General features: G+C 36.7%; 1 pseudogene; it reads left to right on the top strand.

Annotated features, from left to right (window-relative positions):
* The first annotated feature begins 38 nt into the window (after nt 1-38).
* LOC109042761 (V-type proton ATPase subunit H-like) lies at nt 39-27,675 on the top strand (annotated as a pseudogene).
* Nucleotides 27,676-27,805: the final 130 nt, after the last annotated feature.

Raw genomic sequence — 27,805 nt, 5'->3', positions numbered from 1 at the left:
GTCAGCTGATGTGGGGGATTCAAAATGGCTGCCGTGCATGAAATTTCGCGCGTACGGCGTAACTCCGGCCGGTCCCAAGATCGCTCAATTAATTTCAATTTATTTAATTAATTAGCCGTTAAAACTGTCATCCTCTTTGCTCATTTAGAAGTATTTCATCAATTCGAGACGAAGATTTAACCCCGCGGCCAACGAAAATCAAGAAGAAGCCATGGGAAGTGCGGAGAAACCGAAGTTCTGAGTGGATCTTCATAGGTATGAGTGTAGGAGTCCTTTTTCTGGTATTGCTTTCAATCGCCTCTATTTCAACTAAATAAAGGACGCTTACACTACTGATTCCTCTTTTAGATCGTAGTGATGTTTCCATAACTTACGGTGTTATATTACAACAGAATTGTCATAAGACTCCTGTGATGGAACATGTCTTTTTGTCTGTTGCTGGACTTGTCTTGGAGACTCTACTATGGACCAAGATGTATCTCTTTATCTCCTCTTATCTTATCTTGTCAATCAATGAATGCAAACCGGTTCTTGAAACTCTGTTGGTACGCCAGGACAAGATGAGGAATGTGTGAGCTTTGCGCTCGGAAGTAGGGATGGTCGAATATTTAGATATTCGAATCATCGGCACCGATATAATCGCATCACATTCGAATATTCGCTTCCGAAGTATTCGAATCGCAAATTCGAATATTCGAATAATCGCATTCAAATATCCGAATAATCACATTCTAAAGTGTCAAAAGTGTCATTTTATCTCTCACGGTTCATCAAAAATCAAAGCAATAATCGAAAATATTCGAATATTCCATCCGAACTATTTGCAATCGCAAGATTCGAACTCTCAAATATTCGCAATAATCGCATTCGAAAAGTTTCGAATAAATCGAATTCGATATTCGTCCATCCCTACTCGAAAGACCTTGATCCCCTTGGCCTGGGCATGCTGACAAGAGTTTCAATGATTGATTTCTGTGTGTGAGACTGAAGCTAACTTTAAAGAAGGAACTTCTGAGCACAGTGAAGAGTGTTTTACAGGTTTTGTTTCCCAATCCCCTGCAAATAGCAAGAACTGTGAATACTGTTGCTACATCTAACAATCATCCTAGTTCGGACTCCATTACCAGGTATTTCCCGCCTGAATTTCCTCCTCAAGAGTTGTAACTTCCTCATTCCCCATATGTCCTGTAAGTCTCTCCTTCTTTCACTTTCATGTCGTTTAATCTCTGAAGGAAAGAGTTAGTTTGTCTGCATGTAGTTATAATATGATAATGAGGCAAATTTCATCATGTTGAAAGCTCACCTAGACCTTCCTGCGAATTGATAGGTTAGCCACTGTTTCACCTGATCGTTTCTCTTTCTTCATTCAATGGGCCAGTTGCGTTGGTAACAGAATCATGTTTTGATGCTTGGTTCTGGTAGATTAGCTCTAAATAAATAGATCCGTCCCAACAGTAACTCTTTAGGTACCTTGAATATTAACCGAGATATCTCACCTTGAAAAACTTGATTTATGACGTCATCCACTGCGCTAGTGCTTAACATGATACGTCCTACCGCGATGGATGACGTCATAGATCGAGTTTTTAAAGGCGAGATACCTCGGTTAATATTCAACGTAGACATTTGCTGTTTGGCCAGATCTTATCATTTTTAGTTGATCTGCAAGAATAAAGTGTCACAACACGATTCTGAGACCAGCAAGGCTACCCCATTCTTCCTCTCCTATGTTCAATGTTATATTTCCATTGTTTCAATCCTAAATTTTGAACCTCACCTCTACCTCAAGTTAGCAGTATTACTTCTGATAGTTTAACACAAGTTTGTCCTACCTCTTGAAGGCATAAAGTTATTTGACCAATTTCGTCTACTCCCTACCGTCAACCTTCTCTGGTATTGACTCATGCAACACTTATGAATCTTTATTCTCGGTTCACAGTGTGCTCTCTGTTTTTAATTGATCAGAGTGGGTATGTAGAGACCTTAAATTAATTCAACAAGAACTAAAGCATTTTGCCATATACTTTGTATCTTTGTAAACTTTATTTGAGAGGAGTTAAACTCCTGTTTGAGGTGACAACTTCAGCGGTAATCTTACTGTATCACTCTCCGCACTTTACGACTGGCTAAATGATCTGCTATAGACTGTTTACACAAGTAAAAGTAGTCAGGAAAAAATTGGTTAGTCTCGTAGTGAGTAGTGTTATTTTCGGAAGGTTGCTTTTATAACAATTAAAAACCTGTTCATCATATTGCAGGTACTTGAATAAAAGAAGCCCAAAGAATTTTGTTGCTCCCCTTTCTAATGTAGATTCCTCCTTTTTACAGATTTAAAAACATATCAAAATGGCGCCAGAGCCACTGGATATCTCTGAGCATGAGTTGCTCTTCAAAGCAACCAATTTATCCAAACTGGCCTCCATAGATTTGTCGCAGGTATGAGTTATAAATATTTTTCATCAAGTAAAATCATTTTGTCAGTCAATGAGAACTGGAATAATTTTGTAGGACAAACAGCTCATATTTTTTCTGTTCTTTTTTTCTTAAATTTTAGTTCAAAACCTGTCAAAGATCTCTCCTAAATTGTTGCAGGCTCAAGAAATTAATTTCAAATTCTGAGTATTGCATTAGAAAACTGGTTTTCTCAGTTGATATGAAGTGTGCTCTATTACAATTAATAATTAACATTTTCTGTATTTTAAAATCCAGGAGGACAGGTCAAGAGTTGAAATATTTGCTGAGTATTGTGCTAAGAAGCGAGAACCTGTTTGCGGTCAGTTTTTGAACGTGTTAAATGGATCTGATGGATTCATTGTGAATATGTCTGCCAGAATAATCGCCAAGATTGCCTGTTGGAACCCATCTGCCAATTTACTTGACAGCTCTGATTTCACTTTTACCTGAATTGGTTGAATGGACAAGTAAAATTAAATGTAAGTTAAATGGATCAATGATCTTCTGCTATATTTTACTTCTAATTAATTTAGTAATGCATCTGTTGTCCTCAAAATTCTGTTTCTGCAGTTGCAAAAAGTTCTAAAGCATCTTGTCTTCGCCACATGATCCGGCGGTCTCTACTTTTTTAGCAAAATTTTCGATGAGAAAAGAGAGAGAAAAAAAAGACATCACTTTTTAAAATTGCATCCCTTGATGCTGATTGTTGGTGATTGCTTATTTCCTGCGATTGCTAATTTCCTACGATATAACATAAAATAAATAAAGAGCTAGGTCGAAAAATGGTGTGGGGGAGCGCAGGTCGTTCTTCTGGAAAACTGATGTTCCCATACAGCATACCATGAGGCACTACTGCACCAAATTTCATGACTGTATTTCAAGATTTGAGCAAGTCACAGGATTTTTTTTGTTGCAAGGTTACGATTCTGTGACAATAAGCATCTAGGTCATGACTGTTATCTGTCAAAATTTCTGTACAAATTCTCCACATAGCTAAAAATTGGCGGTCTTTTAAGGTTTTTTTTCAATGCACGACCCCATTATAGCTGAGGAAGAGACCCTTTTCACAAGCAGCGACGGTGAAAGTGAATGTGAGGCTGAAGATTCATGATGTCCCGATTGATGAACTCAGTGGAGCTGGCCCTTCCTATTTTTTTCCTTTACTTCTAGGCATGTACTGAGGTGGCTTATAAACTTTTTCAACATGAATGTGCTTTTTTTTTTTTTTAACAAAAAATAATCTTTTATTAGTTCCCTTTCCTTGGTAGCCTGTAGTTCTCTTGAAAAACGACGTCCGTAGCGCTTTTGTAAATCTCACTTTAAATATGTCAAATATTGTTTTTCAGTAAATGCAATGGTACAAACCTCTAAATGAGGGTTTGATCTGTCATTTTTGTTAAACCCATGATCTCAAAACCTTCAGTATATAGCTAGTAATCATTAGAGTACCTGTATAGCAAGAGTATAGAAAGCTGTGAAACTCCGAAAATCCATCAGGCCTCATGGATGTTCTGGATAACAAATAGTCATGGCCCAAAAGGGCAACCAACCTATGAATTAAATATATCCAGAACGATTTATTTTTATAATTGTCACAACCTGTTGTTTGCATTAAACGTATTTGACATAGTTTTTGCATAAATTTACTAATTTTTGCCGAAGAACGCACATTTATGAACATTCTTTGCCATCGTGGTTTGAATTGTAATCTGAAAATGGCAGTGAAATGTTGTGTGTCAAAGAGCCGGCTACCCTTTTGGGCCTTAAGCCTTCCATGAAGCAAGCTGTCCTTTACTCTCGCTATACAGGTACTCTAGTAATCATGTCTTAAACTATTCATCCTTCGTTTTCTCTAACTGCTATTTTCTGACTCCTCCGTTTTTCACCTAAAGCCTCAAATGTGATGATCTGGAAAAGTGTGACTTTCAAAGTAAACTCTTCAAACGAAAATAAATGAGTGAATCTGCTGAAAAAGTCACCTTCTAAAATTTGAACTTGCATTAAAAAATCCAATTTCTTCCTGAAACAGATAGAACCTTTCTTAAACTTCTTTATCCACACTTTCCTCGTCTAAGTATGCCCTAGTTACTATCAACTTTACTGTGGGCCTCAGTTCAATCTTGATCTGACATCTTCAGGATGCGTTTACTGATTTCATTGAATTTGTTATCTTTTTTAAAGGAGAGGACTTCTTTTTGTCGGGAGATGCTTGCAAGTAGTTCTTCGTCACGATAAATATCGTTTGGCTTTCATCAAAGTTGAAGAGCCCCCAACATTGTTGAAAGTCCTTGCCTCTGGACAAGTAAATTTCCAAATTCAGTACCAACTTATATTCTGTCTTTGGTTACTGACTTTCAACCCTAAATTTGCTCAAAAAATGAACAGGTGAGTATAAACAAATAAGTCTAAGAGTGTTAATTGTCTGTTGAAGAGGAATTCTGTTTTTAAATTGTTGAAATATCAAGTCAGATAGCCTTATCATGCCATGAATGTTTTAAATTTCCTGAATTCTAGTATGCTCATGGTACCTTAGGGTGCGGCTTATTTCTGTCATGTAGGTAAATCGACGAGGTCTGGGTGGCAATCGGTTCTATCTATGAAAATAATAGGCGTATAAAATTTGAGCCAATTTGAAGCTTTTTTAGATGATGCTCAAAGGGATTAAAACTAAGGGGCAAAATTACATTGGTTTGAATGGGCAGAAAAACGCCTGATCTGCGAAAATACATTTTTGGATCTAAAATGCGCTGAAATGAAGACAACCTGTTCAGCTCTTAGAGAGGCATCCAGGGGCTTATTCGAAACGAGAAAATCACACTTTTGAAACACGAGTGGGGACAGCAGGGTCATGGCGTAGCTGGTTTTGAGGTGCCGCGCCCATAGCTACGTGATCGATTTTGAGACTTTCAGATCGAACTTAAAATAAGTGTTCCAAAGTTGGAGAGGCAAATGTATCTCACAACTTGATGAGAAATAATGTATAATGGTTGTTTTAGCCCTTGAGAACTATATTTGGCCCTTTACAATTTAGCCTCCCATACTATTTCTCAAGCCCAGAACGAAATTGGTGTATACTTTTTATCTTGCACTCGAGTGATCCCCCCTACCCTCACCCTTGGGTCAAAAGTGTGATTTTCTCGTTTCGAAGGGGCCCCTGGATGCCTCTCTAAGAGCTGGTCAGGTTTTCTTCATTCAAATGCATTTTAGATCCAAAAAACGCATTTTCCCAGATCAGGCGTTTTTCCGCCCACTCAAACCAATGTAATTTTGCTCGTAGTTTTGATCTCTTTGAGCATTATCTATAAAAGCTTCAAATTGGCTCAAATTTATACAGCCCATTATTTTCATAGATAGAACCGATTGCCACTCGGACCTCGTCGATTTTCCTCCATGACGGAAATAAGCCGCACCCTAATGGTACCTCCAACTCAAATATCAGGTTAGAAGACCAGTTGAAAAAGAACAAGTTCAAAGGCGGAAGCGGTTCATTAAGAATCAGAAACCCTTCCCTAGAATATGGATGAATGTTTAATATGTTACTAATTAGTATAATTTCAATGCATTAAACAAATTGCTGTCTACATGGCATTGTTACTAAGTTTAGAACTTTCCAAGGCTGTATACAATGAGGAAAATGTTCTCTGTCAGTCCAATATTAAGGGATTAATAAAGAAATGATTTGAGTGTGTAGTCTGGTTGAGAGAAAAGTTCATGCGTAGTAAGAGCAGACAAAAAGAAAATGAATCTACCTCTATTTTTTTCCTTCACTCTAACATAATTCTGGTTGCTCTTAAATTTCACAGATTAGGCGTCATTCCAATCCTAGGAGATATTCTCAGTGACTTTGTGACAGAAAAAGTTACCCGCATCATCTTGGCTGTATTCAGGGTAAGTTGGTTTTTATACCCATCCATTCTTTTATGCCGGCCCTACACACTTGCGCACAGGGTGCATTCAAAGCATTGATGCCTGATTGATCATATTTTAAAAGTGATTGCAGATAGTTAATTAGTTAATTTAATTAGAGTCATTCAGCATCACAGGCTTTTAATGTTTTTACAGAAAACATAAAGGGTGAGTGAAAATAAAAAAATTTAGATTCTTAACTTAATGGAAGCAAAAAATTTCAAAATCTTGGTTGTAACACTGACATCATCCTTGGTTAATTTACAAATAGTTTGAACAAGTATATCTATATCACGCCTGTACTATACTACCGTGCTAAGCAAGAAAGCCTTAAATCCATCAAGATTTTTCCTCGTTTTTTGGAACTTAACACTTTATGAAGTAAAAATTCCCCCATGCACCGCAAATTTTCAGGTTAAGTTCTAGATAGTATTTGCGACAGAATTTTGTGAAAACATTTTCCCAAGGTATACAAGTTTTTCTGCTATAATATATTGTTTCCAAAAAATGTAAAATGGCGTTTTTGCGTTGCACGGCAGTATAGCGCTCTGCAACTCCTGATTGCCATTAAAACCGATTCTGCAACGATTCGATATCTGCAACCGTTCAAAAGTTATGCTCATAAGTTGATTTTTCTTTAACCCCCTCTCCCCGGGAGGCTGGATCAAAAACTCCGCCATTTTTAACTTCTGTAACCTTCCTTCACAAAAGGTGAGGGTATGACAAGATTCCGTTCTGGGTCCAATTCTTATGGGAAATGCATATACCTCTTTGTGAAAATCGGCAGAAGTTCAGATATGGATTGTTTGTGTCAATGTAAGGTGGAAAGTAATCTGTATTTCTTTCCCTCGCCTCTCAAATGTTAAGAATTTGAGGAAGTAAAAACAAGAGGGAAAGAGCTCGTTGATTCGAGTTTTGCTCTTGTGCTTTCTGTCTCTCCTCCTACCCCTTTCAAAACGGAATCGCCTGTCAATTGGATGGAATTAGCCAAGTTAGGGTTAGTTGGGGTCATTCCATAATAGGATGATTCTGGATTGGTCTCACAGCGATTGTAATCATATAGTCAGGAAATTTTTACATTAGTATGTTATTGCAAATGATCGGTCGGTCTCATGCAGTGTTTTGATTGACTCTCTTATTTTTTCTTACAAGGTATCCAGGAAAGTATAATCAATAAACTGGGAAACTCTACCTCCAGATGTTACAAGTAACAGAAAATTTCTGTATACGGTCAACCTCCGCTAAATCGAACATGTTACCTAAAAATTGCCATAAATCAGAAAGTTTCTGACCTAAAGAGCTCAACCAATTAGTATTTCAAAGCCAATGAAGTGATTTTCAAGCTCCCATAATCCACATTCGCTGGCTTTATTTGCGAAGGTTGGTGACATGACTTTTGAGATACCCCTCAACTTGGTGAAAGATGAACAACCGCCCCCCCCCCCCTCCTTCCCCCAATAAAAAATTTTCAAAAACCTAAAGTGTCAACTCATTGTTTTTCAAAGAACAAACAATAATCCCTAAACAACTTTAAAGTGTGTTTTCCTGTTCAGAGATGATTAATAATTTCTTTTTTTTCTTGTTTTATTCGCTTTTTAGAACTTAATCATAAAACCAGAAGAGTCGAACATTGCAAACGAACATTGTATCGCAATGGTACAGAGAACGCAAATTCGATGATGAAGACATTGTAGAAGATATTCAGTTTCTCAACAAAAAATTGCAGGCATCCGTTCAAGATTTAAGGTATGTGGTAACTCTATTTTCTCTCCCACTAAAGTACTCGGCATTCTACAAGTGAGTGGGTGTATTTACTGGTCTTTCTCCCCAGTGGTTGCATACACCACATCTTGCAGGAGAACTATGGGTGGGGAGAAGTGTATTCCTGTGGTGAAGCACCTCCGAAAAAATTAACAACTGTAGTATAGCCTGTAAAATTTATGTATTTTAAATGTGGGTTCAAAAAAGTCCGGTTTGGTAACCCATGTGTATAACAACGGTCAGTAAAGCTAGGCCTAGACAACATTTTTAGAGACGCTGCACTCTTCATCCTCCCAAAGAGTAAAAGTCATTTTGGGAATCATTAATTACTTTTTGCCTAATGATGATTCATGAAATTGGTGAATAATCTGTTGAAACATGATTTAGATCAACCAACTTGCATTGTAAAATGTTCAACAGGTTATTCTGAAGTTATCATCTGTTAAGAATGGAGGCAAAAAATACTTCCGTGTTAAAGAAGAATGCTGTATGAGCCATCAGCCATTGCCAAAGCTCCTTTAATAGAATACAAAGAAATATGTGAATATTTTTTCTCCAATTTTTCAGAGAATTTAATCCACAATCGGACCTTAGTTAGCTGCAAATTTTAAGAGATAATATTCATAAATCTTCTCAAATATGAACATTTAATCTGAGGAAGTTTGGCAACTCTCGAATATTCATACGATGTTTCTCCTTAGTACAGTAGAGTAGCTCATATATCATTAAATTGAAGTACAAAGTCTCTTAATGACATTTTCTCCACCTAAAAGAGTGATAATTCACGGTTTATTTTTGGAAGACCATTGTCTGTAGTGAGTGTGGTATTTATTATCAAGAAAGTAAATACTGTAATTTGAAATAATTTTTTTCATTTTTACTTATAGTTCTTTTGATGCCACTGAAGTAAAATGTGGGCGACTAGAGTGGTCTCCAGTCCACCGGTCTGCTCAGTTCTGGGGAGAAAATGCAGCACGTTTGAATGAGCACAACTATGAGCTTCTTCGCTGTCTGGTCTATTTACTTGATACTTCTGAGGATGCTTTGGTGCTCAGCATTGCATCCTTTGATGTTGGTGAATACGGCCGTCACTATCAGCGAGGCAAACAGTAAGTAACAATTGACAATTTTTAAATTAAATCAAGATTTAAAAACAATTCTTCTGAGAAGTTTTGATTTACATGCGCTGACATTCTAACTGTTTGATGAATGACAACTTAGTTGGTTTTGAGGCGGACAAGGTTTTGAGTTGGAAGTTCCCAAATCTTATCAACGCTCCGAAATTCCGTTATCATTCCGAAATTTTTAAACAATTCATGATGATACAGTAGTATTCCAATGTTACCATAACTAAACAAAACCAGAAATTTATTCAAAATCGAGGTTTATTCTAAGTAGTTTCCCTAAAAAATGTTTGTATCTGATTTTTAGTACCATAACATCTGGCTATTTTTTCTCTCTCAAAAAAGTTCTCAACTTTACATTTTGATCAATTTTCCGGAAATATTGTCATATTACATTTAATTTTGACTTATGACAGAAGTGACAGTAAATGACAGATTTTTACCACCTATCTACTGGTAAGTAGTAGAAATTGCTAAGTGTCACCCAGGATTAGATAGATTGGTCAGAGTTATAACTTCACATACAGCAAATGGATTCTGCACTAGAACTGTGACAGTCGTCACCCCTCTACCAATTGGCTAACTACTTTAGGTGTTGAAAAAATAAAACATTTTATAAACCTTCGAAGCAATTTGTTTCAGTTCAATGTTATTTTGAAAACCTCAGCAAGAGGATAGTGTGTTGAAACAACTTGACAACTGTGTTTCAATTCTTTTTCAATCTAAAATCAAAGTTTCAAATACGCGCCTTTCACTGAAAACTTCATGCTCTTCCCTTATCTATTCAAATCGAGGCGTTTCTCTCTTTTCTCACTCCTCTTTATAAGACCTGTGAGCGGCCTTTACCAACATTTTAGTGATCTGGAGAGTGATGGTGATGCTTCGGGAAATGATTAATTCATAGTGATCCCAGTACCTATTTGAGAAAATACTTCATATTTGTGGTGGACGTATTGTCTCAACGACTAAAGCCAATCATTAGTTTTGTCTTTGAAGGAACATCTCTGTGTTCTTTGAGTGCAGAACTTTAAACCCTTAACCCGGAAAATTCACTCCATCAACAAGAAATCAAGTATTCTATTCTTCCATGTGGTTTTATTATGAAACTTGTTGAATACATTTCTGCAATATTTAGGAAACCCGTTGTTTAATGCCGAGCAAGCCAACGTTTAATGTTGACCAGTCTTTTAATCATTTTGGCTCCTCATATTCTCTATTTTTTCTTTCATTTTGAATCATGAGTGACACATACAGGTGATTACTACAAAGCTGCATGGATACTGAGCATGTCATAATGCACTTAATGAAAAACTGTCTAACCCGTTTTAAGTATTAGAGATGAGGGTAAGGAAATATAAAATTATATTTAACAAAGTTCTTAGCACTTCAGCATTTATTTTAATTTCTAGCTCAATCAAAGATAATGTAACAATTAAATAATAATTTTTCTGTTATGAAAAATGAGTTTAGTTAAATATTGGTTTGTCTTTAACTAAACTATTATACACCTTAACAAAAGAGATATAAGCTAATTGTGGGGTATAGAACCTGCTAATCATGTCAACTATTTTCCTTTTTCTTTTTTGCCCAATCTTCTGCAATTCTCTTTCTTTGTAACAGAAAACTCCGCAAAGGATAAATTCACCCGCCTTTTCCTGTATTAAACACATGTATTACCCTCTCTGTCCAGTAGGTGTCTCTCTGTACCAGATGAATCTTCGGGTCCCTTGAGATCCACTACAGAGGGCACTGTATTAGTTTCTCAGTAGATCCATGTTAATGGTAAACGATTATTGCATGCGAATATAAATATTTTGCTACTCGAGTCTAGGATTACACCTGTCGCACAAACCTAAGAAGTAAAATTTTCTTAATTAAGTATGTCGTTGATTTTTTATTTTTGTTTTATTTCAGGGAGTATCTAGGATGCCAGCTGGAAAAAGAGCAAGGATCAACAACTACTGCAGCGAAATCTGCAGCTGGAGTATTCGCTGGTAAGACCTCCATGTAGTTTGACTGCTTCAGAAATTAATCAAATCTTGTATTTGAAGATCATCATGTGCTGCGGTCATATTAAACACTGAGATTTTTCCTGCCTATTATTATCAACACACCAGACGTGGGTAAATTTACTGATGTGGCAGTCTATTGACCTGTATTCGCCAAAAGCCTGCTAATTCGAAGTATGGATTTTGGTGCCTTCAACGAAGACTTGTTACCAGAAGTATTACCCAGACTCTTAACAATGAGTCAGTGACGCTGACTTTTTATATTGCATCATTTAAAATTACTAATTGAGGTGAATCCTTTGTAATGGGTCAGTTGCGCTGGTCACAGAAGTGCATTTTGATGGTTTAAGCTTATAGATTAGCTAAAAGTAATAAGTAAAAAATGTCCAGATGCTTAGTTCTTCCATCCAGTATTAATGGAGATATTGCCCTTTGAAAAACACAGCGTGTAATGTCATCCACTGTGGTAGCTTACACCATGGTCTCTTCCACCTTTGATTCGTCAATTAGTGGTGTACACATTTCGACTGGTGAAAGTTGGCAATCACATAACTCGATTTTTGGCGGTTTTGAGTTAGCTGCAGAAATGAAGTGTAGTAGATGCCCTTTACCTGCTATCATAATATTTCAGTCGAAAAAAATCTGGAAGTCACCTAAAACGTAGAACTCAAAACACATAACTCGGCGTTAATTCCAATAACACATAACTCGTGCCGCCGCGCCACATTTCATACAACGCGCACTCTCCACGGAGTCCTCCTAACAACAACAACATTATTATTGTTTTGACAACATTCCCTTCGTCTGTTTCGTTGTCGCTGGTTTCGACTGATACTGATAAGGTGATAAGTTCAAATTTGCGGAGTGCTGTGGTTATTTAATGTATCTTTATTTCGTGACTGTGTTCCTTGTTTTAATGTAGCTGTTTGTCCTCGTTTTTCTTTTATTTTCGCTTCGCTTTGCTTTCGCGATGGTCCGTCGCAGCAGGAGGCAGACAAAAAATAAGAAGTTTTGGCTGCTACTCACAGGTATGTTGAACAATTAATCCAGTTTCAAATGCCTTGGTCCTTAAGTACCTACCCAAATAAAGAAACCAAAATCAGACCAAAGGTTCACATAGAATGATATACTTTGTCACTCACAGTTTGTCAGCAATTCAGGAGTCTTCCAACTGCGGGTCAATCATTGAAAGTTGATGCGAGCATGACAAGACAATGAATTGCAATATTATATCTCATGGTTAAAAGAGGGCTATGTTTTCTTGTCTTGTGCTGATTTAGATTTAATTATCATCCCGTTGAAGAATCTTGTGAAAGTCTGTTTCATTTTGTCACAGGTAAGCCAATCTTATTCAGAATGACTCAACAAGGATATCATCTGAATGCAGAATTTCTACACAACTCCGTGCTAAATAAAGTTTAAATTTTCTCTTAACGTACAATGAGATAGCCCTAAAAGTAGTGTATTGCATTTTGAGGAAAATATTAGTCAATGATTGGTGCCAAATTAGTAACACCTAGGTAACAAGCAATGTTTCTTAATTTTCCTATTGCTCTAATTTTTGGGAAAGTTGAATGTAACAAATTGCTTAGTAATAGTATGAGGATTGACTCCTTGTAGTATGATGAAGAGTCAGTGTAGATTAAGGAATGCAACAGTTCACTTTTAAAAATACTGAACTGGAATATGAGACTTATGAATGTTGGTCTGTGCCTTTGTGCAAGTGTCGATGGTTCACAGACACGTATACTGATAGTGCCACAACATTCCCTCTGATACTTAAGTTTCTCATTTTGGAAAATAACCATAGAAATATTTTTGATGGAACTAGTAGTACTTCCTCAATAAGGGCTGAGTTACTTACCTGTACTTTTTATTCTACCATATTAGTAAACTTGTCAATATTTTTGCTCAAAACTTCAGAGAGATTTCTTCACAAGTGCCCTCGCAGTCTTATTTGATCATTGTGGGTCTTGCTCAGTTTGTCATTTTTCTGGCTGTTCATCCTCACACTATTTTAAAAGGACCTTTGTATCTCTAGACAATTTGACAGTAAAAGTGTCTAATCTTTTCTCTTTTCTGAATTTAGGCTCAAGTCATGGAAGCCCTACACGAAGCGATTCGTCTTTTGATAACCGTTTACCATGTGCAGCCGAGGAATTTCTCCCAGAAGTAGACACTTGTAAGTTTTTATTCATTACCTTCCGTTTCAGAAGTACTTTTGCAAATTCACATTGAAGATTGAAAAAATGTCTTAAAACTTAACAAAGTTATACCAGGGCCAAAGAGATGTTACTTCAGCATGTTTCATTTGGAAAGTTCGTAGTTCTACAAATTTATGATGAATGTAGGAAGTGATTCATTCCAATTTTCATTCTTGCCAATTATCAGCTGAATTGGGGGGGGGGGGGGATGAATAACAAGAGATATCGACGGAGAAACTCCTGAACGACATTATCTCAATTGTGGTGTTTCAAAATCTTTGCCTCCATTTTCATTTTTGAAGCAAGACAAATCAACATTATTGCTTGAGAAGCCCACAGAATTTTCTTTATACAGAGCGGAAAAATCACGAAACTTGTGGACCATCATTGGAAAAAACTACCTACCTACAATCATTGTTGGTCTTCCTCAGTTTACTATTTTTCTGGCTGTCCATCCTCACATTATTTTAAAAGGACCTTTTTTACTGGCGGACAATTTGACCATAGAAGTATCTAATCTTTTCTCTTTTCTTAATTTAGGCTCAGGTTATGGAAGCCCTACATGAAGTGATTCGTCTTTTGATAACCTTTTACCATGTACAGCAGAGGAATTTCTCCCAGAAGTAGACACTTGTAAGTTTTTATTCATTACCCTCCATTTCAGAAGTACTTTTGCATATTCACATTGAAGATTGAAAAAATGTCTTAAAACTTAACAAAGTTATAGGGCTGTGCAAATAGTGAATTTTCCGAACGAAGCGAATAGCGAATAATTTCGGCAACTATTCGCGAATAGCGAAGCGAATAACGAATAATTTAAGTCAATTATTCACAGCTACGAATAGTGAAACGAATAATTGGAAATGACTTTTTTAAGTGTGAAAATTCGCGAATATTACAAAAGTCGACAGAAAAAATGTGACTAATTTTTAAGAATTTTCCATTTGCTCATACGCCTGCTCAGAAAACAATGAAATGCCATGATAGTAGCCTAGGCTGTTAAGAATTTGTTCGAAGATCCCTGGATGCTGGCTTGACTGTCCCTGCAGTTACATATGCATTTCCAGAATTTGAAGGTAACTGCGCGGGCAGTCAAGCTAGTATCGAAGGATCACTAGACACATTTTAGTATTTTATTTTTTTCGCTGTAAATAAAAATGTGTTTATGAACTTTTTTTTTTCAATTTCAGAAATTTCCCTGTCTTTCAATCCTTAATTTGGGCTCTTTGCTTATTCCCCCATCGCAATCGCGCTCGCTGTTCGTAAACTCGGCAAAGTCGGTAAAGACCAAAGGAGATCCGCCGTTCGCGATGTCTTGGGTGGAAGCGGAAGCCTTGCGCAGGTCCTCGCAACGTTTCACGATTGCCACTCGGAAATTCGTTATTTTTGATGGCGCGAATATTTGAAAATTCATTCCTCGTGACAGCGCGAATATTTGAAAATGTCAGTTCAAAAATTCACTATTCGCGACGGCAGGATTATTCGCAATTTGCGAATAGTGCGCAAGGCAGACGAAGCGAATATTCGCCGAATATTCGCGGCGCGAATAGTCGGAATTGCGAATATTCGCACAGTCCTACAAAGTTATACCAGGGCCAAAGAGATGTTACTTCAGCATGTTTCATTTGGGAAGTTTGTAGTTCTACAAATTTATGATGAATATAAGAAGTGATTCATTCCAATTTTCATTCTTGCCAATTATCAGTTCAATTGTGGGGGGGGGGGGGGGGGTAGGGGGATGAATTTAACAAGGGCCCAAGTAGTAGAGGTTGCAACAACTTGCAACAAAATCGTTTGATTCTAGCAACTAACAGATTGATGTGTAGATTGCCTACTCTCTCCCATGAAGGAGCTATCATGGTTGGAACTAGTTGCAATTAAGTTGAAACATGTTTTAGCTTCAAAGAATTGCTGGTTGCCCATCTTTAGATTTTAAACAACTTTGGTGCAGCAATTTTGCAATCTCAGCAGGTTGCAACTTTGTCTTCCGATCAGATCGACGAAAATCGGCACTTATCAACCAAAAGTTGAACGAAGGTTGCAACTTTGTTGCAATTAATACCAACATTGTTTCAACTTTTTGCAACTTTTAAATTGAAAAATGCTACTTGGGGGATATCGATGGAGAAACTCCTGAACAACATATCTCAATTGTGGTGTTTCAAAATCTTTGCCTCCATTTTCATTTTTGAAGCAGGACAAATCAACATTATTGCTTGAGAAGCCCACAGAATTTTCTTTATACAGAGCGGAAAAATCACAAAACTTGTGGACCATCATTGGAAAAAACTACCTACCTACAATCAATCCTACCTACAATACAGGTCTTCTTCAGTTTACTATTTTTCTGGCTGTCCATCCTCACATTATTTTAAAAGGACCTTTTTTACTGGCGGACAATTTGACCGTAGAAGTATCTAATCTTTTCTCTTTTCTTAATTTAGGCTCGGGTCATGGAAACCCTTCATCCTTTGATTACCTTTCAGTGCCTTCATGTGTACTGGAGGAATTTCTTATAGAAGTAGACACACGTAAGTTTTTATTTATTCATTTCCTCTCACGTCGGGAGTACTTATGCAAATAATTATGCAAGAAGAACAAATCAACATTATTGCTTGAGAATCTCTCAGAATTGTCTTCATACAGAGTGAAAAAATCACTGAGATTCTTTTCCAAAAAAGCTACTGCCTGTGATCAAATACTGGTCCATTTTTCTCGAAAAACACAGGAAATACAAAATTAAATGGATTCTTCTGTCCAAAAATATTTATAGTTCTATTATCTGCTGTAAAATTTACCGAGTGATGTTATTGAAAAAAGTCAAGTCTCAAATTTTTGAAATTTCATGAGGCTGTGAAATATTCCAAAAGTATAAAACTTATCTTGACATTGCTGACAAAGAACTACTGGACTTGAGATCAAAAGTGGAAGACCAGGTAAACAAAGTGATAAGATTTGCCTGACATCCCAACAAAATGATGTGGCACGATAAGTACATAGTCCCAAAAAGTAGAGTCAGAGCCTGCCAGACCCTCTTTATAGCAGTTTTTACATTTGCGGCAGAGACTAGAGCTGAGACAAAGTTAACCTATCAACAATTTTGCTCAATTAAGACGAAAGTTTAAAGGAAAATATTGGGTGTTACATTTTTGGATTGGTAGACTAGCAAGTCCATCATCGATACTAATGACAAGCAAAATGTTGCAAATCAAAGCAGCATAAGGAGGAAGATGCAGTCAGAGCACGTTGACCGAATGGATAAAAAGGATTAGCAAAAATTGGTATGAACAGACAAATTTTAGGAAAAACATCACCAGGACGATCGCCCAAAAGATGGGCACAAAGTTAACTCTAGATAATTGAATGTTTTTATGGCTGTTATTGTTTTTATTCTCTTATTAAATCTTTTATATTTAGACTTCATTTTACAATTTGGAACTATAAATTCTAGCCCGGTTTAAAAACAACGTATGTGCTATTAGTTTCCCTATGCACATAAGTGTTTTCCCAGAAGAGCCAGAACTTATACTTCCAAATTGCAAAATGCAGTCCATTCATTGCTGTTTTATATGTGCTCTATTCTTGAGCGGTTGACTGATAAAACTGCGTCCTGGTCGTCGTCATTGGATGAGGAAATAATATTATGAAGGACTGAGCATGCAACCTGCACTCAAACATATCAAATGCTTTAACATCTTTTTTTTTCCTCCTGCATTTAAGTCACTCTAAGTTCCTTCCGTGTTTTCCAAAGACCTCTCAATTTTCTTGCAAGACAAAAGGTTGATGGTAAAATTAACTGAATTGAAAAATTACAATTTACACTCATGATTATCAATTTTAATCTTTTTTTTTCCCTCTTTTTCTTGTACACTTATGACAGTGAAGGTCTGACTTCTGTTGAAAGCATTAAGGTAAAAGTTTTCTCGATAAATTCCTCATTGTCAGCTATGATAGAGAATCAAGTGTCGAATTGTATCTTTCATACATTTCAAATCTCTCATGAAATTTGACAATCTTATTTCTTATGAAAAGTAACAATACTGTTCATACTTTTTGAAAGTGAAGAATGGAACTTCAGTAATTATTACTGCCTGAAATTGAATAAAATGTAATACACTTGCACTTTGATGTGATTCAGATCTGTTCCAAGGAGACATTGCAGAGGGAGAAGGAGATGACTCTGATTTTCAATTACATTTATCTGGAGAGAGTGCTGAAGAAAACCAGCGTCAGTGTGAGTACCTTCCCTCATTAAATTATTTTTTATTTAATTTTTTTATGGTTGCAACGAGGCCTGCTGATATCAATTTTTTGGGAAACTTTTAAAAAAATACCAACAGTCCACTTTGATACGAAAGAGATCTAGATAAAGCAGCTACGTGCAGTCTGAGTATGCAAGGAAAGCTTTACTTGCACCATAATTTTCCGGAGAAAGGAGACAATTATACCCATGTTTGTTTTATGTTTTCTAAATATTATTGACAAAAGATTGTTAGGGAGCAAATTGTATTAAAAATAGAAGCAAAGAAATAGAAATACATAACGGGACCACAAGAGAGACAACAAAGCTAAGAGGATGGAAGTGGCAAACCGCACTTTGTGGTCAGGGCACATCAAGCCAGTTCTTACACTTGAGAATAGATTGCTTTGGGCTGAAGGGAGAGCCGCTATTTAAACATATGATTAAGAAGAGAGACGTGTACAGTAATCAAAGAGGCTAAGGGATTCAATGCTCAATTGCAGCTTGCTTCCCTGAGCATATTATTTTATAGTAATTTAGCCACCCTTAATCTTTATGAAGGAAAATTTAAATACACTTTTTCAAGTTGAATTATGATTTGAAGACTTATTATTTTTCCTAAAAACTATTTTTCCTACATCGATGAAATTCAATGTGAGTTTGCTATATATTTACGCCCTCTGCTACTCCTCATAATGGAGAATATAAAATTGCAAAGAGTTTTGTGTTCCAACATATTTTCATTACTAAAATGTAGATTGTTAGAATCCAGCTGCTTATTATTTCCTGTCAGAGAGTAGCATTTAATGGTACACTTGATCTCACATTCAAATTTTTGAAAAAAAAGGGCACTTATTTTGAAAGCAAATTATTTTCATCTCATGCTGTAACTATTAAAAGAAAAGTCTTTAAATCAGCATCCATGTGATTTTTCTTTTCAGTGCTTAAATTATTTGTTCTGTAATAAAGCTTATTAATGGCGGGGTCATTCCATGTCAAATCAGACCAAAAATTGGCACTTTTTGACCTGACCCCCTCAGAATTGCATGAAATTTGGCACACTCTTTCTGTTCACTGAGCTGAGTTGAAAAACGTAAATTTTAATTTTTTTGGGATGCCCCGTTCAACTTTTATTGAGCTTCCAAAGTTCGGGCAAATTGACAGATGTAGCACCTTTAAGAGGCTGTAACTTCAGAACGGTTGATCCGAGCCGAGCCGTTGTGGTATCAATGAAAAGCCCCTTGAATGCACTTTTTATCCATGTATAACACAATTTGACATAACTTCAAATTTTTTTGTTAAAAAATTGTAAAGTCGAAAATTGAAATATCTCAAAAAGGGGTAAATTAAATCGCACGAAATTTTGACTGAAGGTCGGTCATACCGCGAGGAATCCGGATGCAAAAATTCAGAGTGGAGACTTGATGGAGTCAAAAGTTATGAGCAAAAAACGTTCGTTTTTCGCGGTGCGAAAGCTCGGCTGTTGACGCAAGCGGCTCCCAGCCGCGGCGTTCCTGGAACTCGTTCGCCCGGGTCGGGAAGTCCGCCACAGCATATACGCGGCGCTCGCCGGCTGCCCGGAATATTCTCGGAACGCCGCGGCCGGGAGCCGCTTGAATCACGCGTCGCGCTTTTGCACCTGAGAAAAACGAACTTTTTTGGCTCATAACTTTTGACTCCATCAAGTCTCCACTCTGAATTTTTGCATCCGGATTCCTCGCGGTATGACCGACCTTCAGTCAAAATTTCGTGCGATTTAATTTACCCCTTTTTGAGATATTTCAATTTTCGACTTTACAATTTTTTAACAAAAAAATTTGAAGTTATGTCAAATTGTGTTATACATGGATAAAAAGTGCATTCAAGGGGCTTTTCATTGATACCACAACGGCTCGGCTCGGATCAACCGTTCTGAAGTTACAGCCTCTTAAAGGTGCTACATCTGTCAATTTGCCCGAACTTTGGAAGCTCAATAAAAGTTGAACGGGGCATCCAAAAAAATTAAAATTTACGTTTTTCAACTCAGCTCAGTGAACAGAAAGAGTGTGCCAAATTTCATGCAATTCTGAAGGGGTCAGGTCAAATCACTGGTCTGATTTGGCGTGGAATGACCCGGCGGTTAGTCTGTGAAACAAACGAAAATTACTATGTAATTGTTCTTTTTCTCACAAATGGGTAGGTGAGGTAGGAATGAGGGTGAATATTGTTTATGTTTCATTTCATCAAATATATGTTTTGAAATTTTCCTGCAAAATTTTGGAAAATGAATTTGAACATTAAGTAGAAATCTCTGTATATTGGTTTGTAACTTTATCTTGTTACATTTAACCTCAGTGAAGAAAAAGTACAATACCTGTTTCGCAAAATTCCTCTGATTTTTTGGTTCAATTAAAAATATTCCGCAGAAATCTCTTTCAGAAGTATTAGGTAGCTAATTTTTTTATTATTATTATTATTTTTTTAAATCAGAGAGAAATGGTCTTTAGAGTCTTACTGTCTTACCATTGATTTCACTGTGCAACAAAAAAAAATGACAAAAATGTCTCCCGTACGAGATAAAGTGATCCTTATGTATTTTGAGGCGCTGAATCCGAATATGACCTCCGTTTTTTCCCATCACCCTCCAGTTTTCCGGAAAAGTCGATTTTACCCGGAAAAATGGCCATTTTTGGGCATTTTTGGTGTTTTTGCGACTATTACCCCCTGCAGAATGTAGGTAAAATTTTTCTCCGGTACGAGAAACGGCTAATCCGATGTATTTTGAGCCGCTGAGTCCGAAAATGACCTCCGTTTTTTCCCATCACCCTCCAGTTTTTCGGAAAAGCGACTTTTCCCCCGGAAAATGAGCAAATTTGAAGTATATTTGTCATGCATGCAATTTATTTGTATAAATTTTTCTGGACTCGTGGTACAGTCATTCTTATGTATTTTAAGCCGCTGAATCCGAATATGACCTCGGTTTTTTTCCATCACCCCCCAATTTTCCGGCAAAGTCGATTTTTCCGAGCCTAAATTTGTGAATAAGCTTTCCCGGACTCAAAGAGGATCAAAAATATATTTTAAACGTGTCCGCGACGTGCGATACATCGATTCTTATGTATTTTGACTCGCTGAACCCGAATATGATCTTGGATTTTTCCGATCACCCACGATTTTCCCGGAAAATCGATTTTCTTTGGAAAACTACCTTTTTCGGTGTTTTTTGGACGATTTTCCTGTTGTGAGGAGTCTAAGAAATTTTCTGAGATCCTCTCTAGGTCTCTTCTGCTATATTAAGAGCAGCTGAATCCAAATTTGACCTCTATTCATCTCTGACAACCCCCCGTTTTCTAGAAAGTCCGATTTTTCAGGGAAAAAAGCTTTTCCGAACCGTCCCCACCTCCAGGGAAATTTGAAAATTTTTCCGCACGTGTGATACATCGATTCTTATGTAATTTGAGCTGGAAAACCCGAATATGACCTCAGAAATTCGTTATCACCCACCATTTTTACGAAAAACTCGATCTTTTGGGAAAAATGGGTATTTTTGACCATTTACGGTGTTTCTGCGACTGTTGCTCCTTGTGGAATGTGCGTAAGATTGTTCTTAGCTACAAATTAGATTGTACATCAGGTATTGTGAGTCCCTGAGTACGGAAATGACCTCTATTTTTTTCTATGAGCCCTCAGTTTTGTAAAAAAGACACTTTTTGCCGGGAGACTGAGTGAAATTGACTTATTTTAGTCTGGCATGCAATTCTTTATTTAAATAATTATCCTGGATCCGTGAAGGGGAGATTCCTATGTAGTTTCAGATGCTAAATCAGAATATGACCTCAAATTTTTCCCATCACCCTCCATTTTGTCGGAAAAGTAGATTTTTCTTGGAGAACGTGTTTTTTGGTATATTTCCGAAATTTTCCCAGAAAATCGAGTTTTACGTAAAAATGGTGGGTGATAACGAATTTCTGAGGTCATATTCGGGTTTTCCAGCTCAAATTACATAAGAATCGATGTATCACACGTGCGGAAAAATTTTCAAATTTCCCTGGAGGTGGGGACGGTTCGGAAAAGCTTTTTTCCCTGAAAAATCGGACTTTCTAGAAAACGGGGGGTTGTCAGAGATGAATAGAGGTCAAATTTGGATTCAGCTGCTCTTAATATAGCAGAAGAGACCTAGAGAGGATCTCAGAAAATTTCTTAGACTCCTCACAACAGGAAAATCGTCCAAAAAACACCGAAAAAGGTAGTTTTCCAAAGAAAATCGATTTTCCGGGAAAATCGTGGGTGATCGGAAAAATCCAAGATCATATTCGGGTTCAGCGAGTCAAAATACATAAGAATCGATGTATCGCACGTCGCGGACACGTTTAAAATATATTTTTGATCCTCTTTGAGTCCGGGAAAGCTTATTCACAAATTTAGGCTCGGAAAAATCGACTTTGCCGGAAAATTGGGGGGTGATGGAAAAAAAACCGAGGTCATATTCGGATTCAGCGGCTTAAAATACATAAGAATGACTGTACCACGAGTCCAGAAAAATTTATACAAATAAATTGCATGCATGACAAATATACTTCAAATTTGCTCATTTTCCGGGGGAAAAGTCGCTTTTCCGAAAAACTGGAGGGTGATGGGAAAAAACGGAGGTCATTTTCGGACTCAGCGGCTCAAAATACATCGGATTAGCCGTTTTTCGTACCGGAGAAAAATTTTACCTACATTCTGCAGGGGGTAATAGTCGCAAAAACACCAAAAATGCCAAAAATGGCCATTTTTCCGGGTAAAATCGACTTTTCCGGAAAACTGGAGGGTGATGGGAAAAAACGGAGGTCATATTCGGATTCAGCGCCTCAAAATACATAAGGATCACTTTATCTCGTACGGGAGACATTTTTGTCATTTTTTTTTGTTGCACAGTGTTTCCTGTTTTCCAGACTATTTTGAGATGACTCTCATCAGTAGAATATTTTGTCAGTAATAAGTACTTAATGGTCTCTGTTTCTGTCTTTTATTTAGGTTTGCCCAAGGAAAGACCACTTCAACAAGGCCATCCACATATTTTAAGGCCATCTAACAGTGGTAAGTTACCTATTGCTTAGCTTCAAGGAAGTTGAATTTCAAATTGGTTACTTGCGCTAGTCTCAGAATTGTGTTTTGATGATTTAGGCTTATAAATTAGCAAAAAATAATCAGATTTGTGCAAATGCTGCAGTCTCTACGATAAAGAGCGACGCCAAGAATGGCACAATTTGGGCCAGCGGGAATTTTTCTGAAATCGGGCCCAAACGATACCTTATGATACCCTAAAACTCTGGTTAAAATTTTAGCTTGAGTATACGCACGGTTTTTGAGAAATGAGGGGGCAAAGTTGCCAAACTGCCATCATTCTGGACAGCATTTCTACAGCAAAAAGACGGGAAAAATGGACGAAAAAGTTACACCTTTAATGGGTCTCGGCTGTAAATGTTCTTATTGGGCCCCCAAGCATTTAACTGTGTTCAGTTTCAAAAATTTTGGTCGCACCGTGGTCCAAAATGAGGAGAAATCGTCGACAAATCAGGATTCTTTGTGAAATTTTTAAAAATGGAAATAAAATTGTCGGTCTGCTGCAGTTTTTATGGCTAACAATGATCTTATCGGTCCTCAATGCATGAAATTGTGTTCAGCTTCACAAATTTACATCGCACAGTGGTCAAAAATGAGGGAATTAGTGGACAAATTAAGATCCTCTGTAAAACTTAAAAAATTAAGTGAAACTGTTGGTCCCCAGTAGAGTTTAGATCCTAAATCTAAAATTCTTCTCTAAGTCTCTCAATTCTTTTTTGGACTGTTTAAATCTTTTTTTAATCTTTTCTCTCCATTTTTCCTTCTTTTTTTTTAAATTTCTGAAAGTTTGCATATTTTATTGTGATAATGCTACAAAGTCTATTCTATAACAACGTTCTATACACAATACGGTCTGACATGCAGTAATAATTAAAACATTAAATACATCAATTTTTCCGGGATCTAAACTCTACATGGGACTAACAGTTTCACTTCATTTTTAAAAATTTTCACAGAGGATCTTAATTTGTTCACTAATTTCCCCATTTTTGACCACTGTGCGATGTAATTTTATGAAGCTGAACACAATTTCATGCATTGAGGACCGATAAGATCATTGTTAGTCATAAAAACTGCAGCAGACCGACAATTTTATTTCCATTTTTGAAAATTTCACAAAGAATCCTGATTTGTCGACGATTTCTCCTCATTTTGGACCACGGTGCGACAAAAATTTTTGAAACTGAACACAGTTAAATGCTTGGGGGCCCAATAAGAACATTTACAGCCGAGACCCATTAAAGGTGTAACTTTTTCATCCATTTTTCTCGTCTTTTTGCCGTAGAAATGCTGTCCAGAATGATGGCAGTTTGGCAACTTTGCCCCCTCATTTCTCAAAAACCGTGCGTATACTCTAGCTAAAATTTTAACCAGAGTTTCAGGGTATCATAAGGTATCGTTTGGGCCCGATTTCAGAAAAATCCCTGCTGGCCGAAATTGTGCCAAAAAACGGTCGTTTTTGACGTCGCTCTTTAAATGGAGGTATCGTTTATTAGAAAACATGGCGTAAATCTATGTTTTGCGAGGAGTAAGCAATGAAAATATGCGTATCACTGATTATTGGAATGACGGTGGAAGAAAACATGGATCCCTACCCTCCCCGGAGGGTGGATCATTACCATGGCGGAAGACATTCTTCGCCATGTTTCTTGAAAAGGGATATCTCTGTTAAAATTGGATGTAGAAATTTAGCATTTGGACAGATTTCATCAACTTCTGCTAATCTGTATATTAATACCATCAGAAAACGCTTCTGTGATTAGAGCAACTGCCCCATCCATTAATTGAAGGCTTTTTTAAAAATGTGCACATTCATACTAGTGTAACACTGACATTTATTTATTTTTTGCAGTATGTACTAGTCTCGTCAACTACTCTTTCTCTTCCACCCTATTCGATAACTCAGAGAGCAATAAAGAAAACTTGGAGCATGATTTCTTCAACCTAAGGGAAACGAAAACACGAAGCAAAAAACCACGCCCTGAAATCTGGCAAAAGAATATACAGAAGTCCAAAAGAATGCTAGGTGACAGTTATGTTAGCAGGCAAAGGAAAAAAGGTTGCCCAGCTCGATTAATCAAACAACGTGAGAAAAAATTAGGGCCTAGGTGCATATCCAAGATGTGCAAGACGAGTCAAAGAAGGCACTGTGACCTATTTACAGAGACCACAAGGCCTGTCATATTTGAAGACTTCTGGGCCCTTCCTTGGGAGGCAAAACAAATTTTTGGGTCAATGTGAACAAACCCAAAGAGAGGCAACCCGGAGTTTCCAAAAGGAAAAACTCGTTATCATTATTTTTTAGATCTCAATGGAGAAATGGTAGAAGTTTGCAAATCATTTTTTTGCTCCACTCTTTCTTTAAAAGAATGGCAAGTCCATGCATGGGCAAAAAAAAAAATTCTTGCTCCTTAATGATAACATGGATGAAAACTTAGAGAATCTAAATAGTGACGAGGAAGTAGTAGATGACATGAGTGAGGACGAAACCACAGAGCAAATCAGTGAAAGGAGACAGTTTCTTTTAAATTGATTCGAACTCCTACCAAAAAAGGTGACCCTATAGTCAATGACCTTAAATGTCTTAAATACTGCCCCAATGGCAAAATTATGTACAAACTGAACTTTGATGATCCTTATCTTGAAATCCCACGGAAGCCTGATTCCATTGCCTTAAAGTGTGACCCTCCTAGATTATACTCTAAACGACTACCAATTCCACAATCGAAGTATGAGCACCTTCAAGAGTTGAAGGCAGTCATTCCACAAGATTACCATTCATTTTATGATGATCTTCCAGTTGTTGGTGTAAAAGAGTAGAGTAGTATCTCCCAGTCTTATTTATCGTCATGTTTAGACATTGGAAAATTTCGCGTATATTTTCCCCCGATTTCACGGTTATTTTTCCCGAATTTCGATGTTATTTTTGCTGATTTTGTCATGATTTTTGTAGTGCTTTTTGCGTTTGACAGCTTAAAACAAAGCTCTTAATTTTATGTAACGAGCCATCGCTCAGTCTCTCTCTCTAATCCTATTTTACAGAAGAAGCACTTTATTTTCGATTAAAAATATCTGTTACTAACTTTTTTAAAATACTTTTTATCAATATATATTCGTTTTTTTTTATTTCTTTAGTGACATCAATTAAATTTTGATGAGATGCTGATGCAACTTAACATGATCAAACATGATCACATGTTAAAATTATTTGATGTTATGTTTGTGCCCCGGTTGCCGCCATTTCTTTCATCAGTATTTTGATGCCATTGGCGAAGAATATTCTGTGAATATTTTTAGCAACATCATTAATTTGTTTTTTGTCCAGAAAATAAATTGGGAGCAGAGGTTCTGAAATGCTCAATTAAGATAATAGCCAGGGAATTTCACAGTCAACATGTTAAAATGTATCCAGGCCTCGTGTGATGGTACCATTTTTTCATTGTTTGTTGTCTTCTTATCTGTGTTTGTGTATTCAATGTCAATCAATCAATGCAATTTTGTCTTTACAGGATGTTAGCTGATATTGATGGTTGGAGGTGGTGCGGTGCTGTTGGAGGCGGGACAGGTGCCACATTAAATTTCTTTATGTTATACAAGTAGCATAAACTGTAAATCGACGGTGTGAGTTGGCAATCACATATCTCGTTTGCAGTGTCTGAAAATCTCCGCCTCTATGTTATTTTTTTAAAGGAGAACAAATCGACATCATTCCTTGAAATTTTTGCAGAATTTTCTCCGCACAGAGAAGAAAAATCACAGCAATTTTAAAGAATTGCCGTTGAGTAGGTTTCCTTTTAAAAAATAAAATATGACCAGAAGTCTGCAACGTCGCAAACCGAGTTATGTGATTGCCGACTTACGCCGTCGAAATCCATATCTCATATGATCACTATAAGCTGGCCTTTTAGCCAGTACCTTTGCCCTGCCTTATCCTTCAACTCGTACTTTTGATATTGGTTCTGTTTCCCCTCCTTGCAACACACATCCTTTTTCCTGGCATCACTAACTCAGTTTCTGGTAATTGTGATTCTTTTATTTTTGGTCAAAAAAGTTTTTTCGTTCTTGAACTCTTTTGGATCTTTTTCTCCTTTTTTAATCGTAATTTCAATAACATTTTCTTTGATCTAGAAGAAATTCGATGTTTCTAACTTTATCTTCCAGTTCTCTTTGGTTTTTAGGGCTTTTGTAGGGATTTTCTTGAAAATCATTTTCTAAGTATGAAGTCTGCGATAGCTTTGGTCTTTTCCAGACTGTTATTTGCCCTCTTCTGTCCAGCTTTCCTATCAGAAAACTGATAATGCTTCTTAAAGGCCCAATGAGTCAACCATTTACAATTTCCAATTTTCTGTAATGCCTCTTAATTTTTTTTAATATACTACAATCATGTTTTCATATTTTTATGCAATCAATTTGTCGATTCAAAGGTTGCAATTGTCATTTACTTAAGTTTTCTCTTCACGTCAACCAGGTTTCTTTTGTTTTATAAATCTGTTTTCTTCTTATTTTTTCTCTTGCTGATACGCCCTATTATAGGACCAATAAGTCGACCAAGTGCAATTTTCAATTTCTTTTATGTCTCTCTATTTTCTTTTATACATTTTGCCTAATTAGTGCATTTTATTTGTTACCTAATTCAAAGAGTCATTTTTTGTTCAATTTTTTTTTCCAAGTCGACCAAGTGTAATTTCTTATTTATTTTACATTTTTTTGGTGTTTTATCACTCATTTAATCATGTTTAGACCATTTTACAAATTAATTATATTGTCAATCCAAAGAGTAATTTTTTAGAGAAATGTAGTTTGTTGTACCAAAACATTGTTTATCCATAGCATTACCAGCTCATTGTATACCATGTATTTTTCCAACGAATCGCATTTTCCCGCAAGTAGCAACATTGTTTTTTCTTCATTCCTTTATCCTTGGTTTCCATTAAGTATTTACTTGTAAATATTTATTTTTTTATCTCTTTCTTTGAAAGGGGGAGGTGAACTACGCGTTGTTTGAGCGTTTACGAGACT

Source organism: Bemisia tabaci, chromosome 5 (genome assembly GCF_918797505.1).
Source record: "Bemisia tabaci chromosome 5, PGI_BMITA_v3".
In the NCBI taxonomy this organism is placed as follows: Eukaryota; Metazoa; Arthropoda; class Insecta; order Hemiptera; family Aleyrodidae; genus Bemisia; species Bemisia tabaci.
This window is presented reverse-complemented; position numbering and strand designations above follow the sequence as displayed.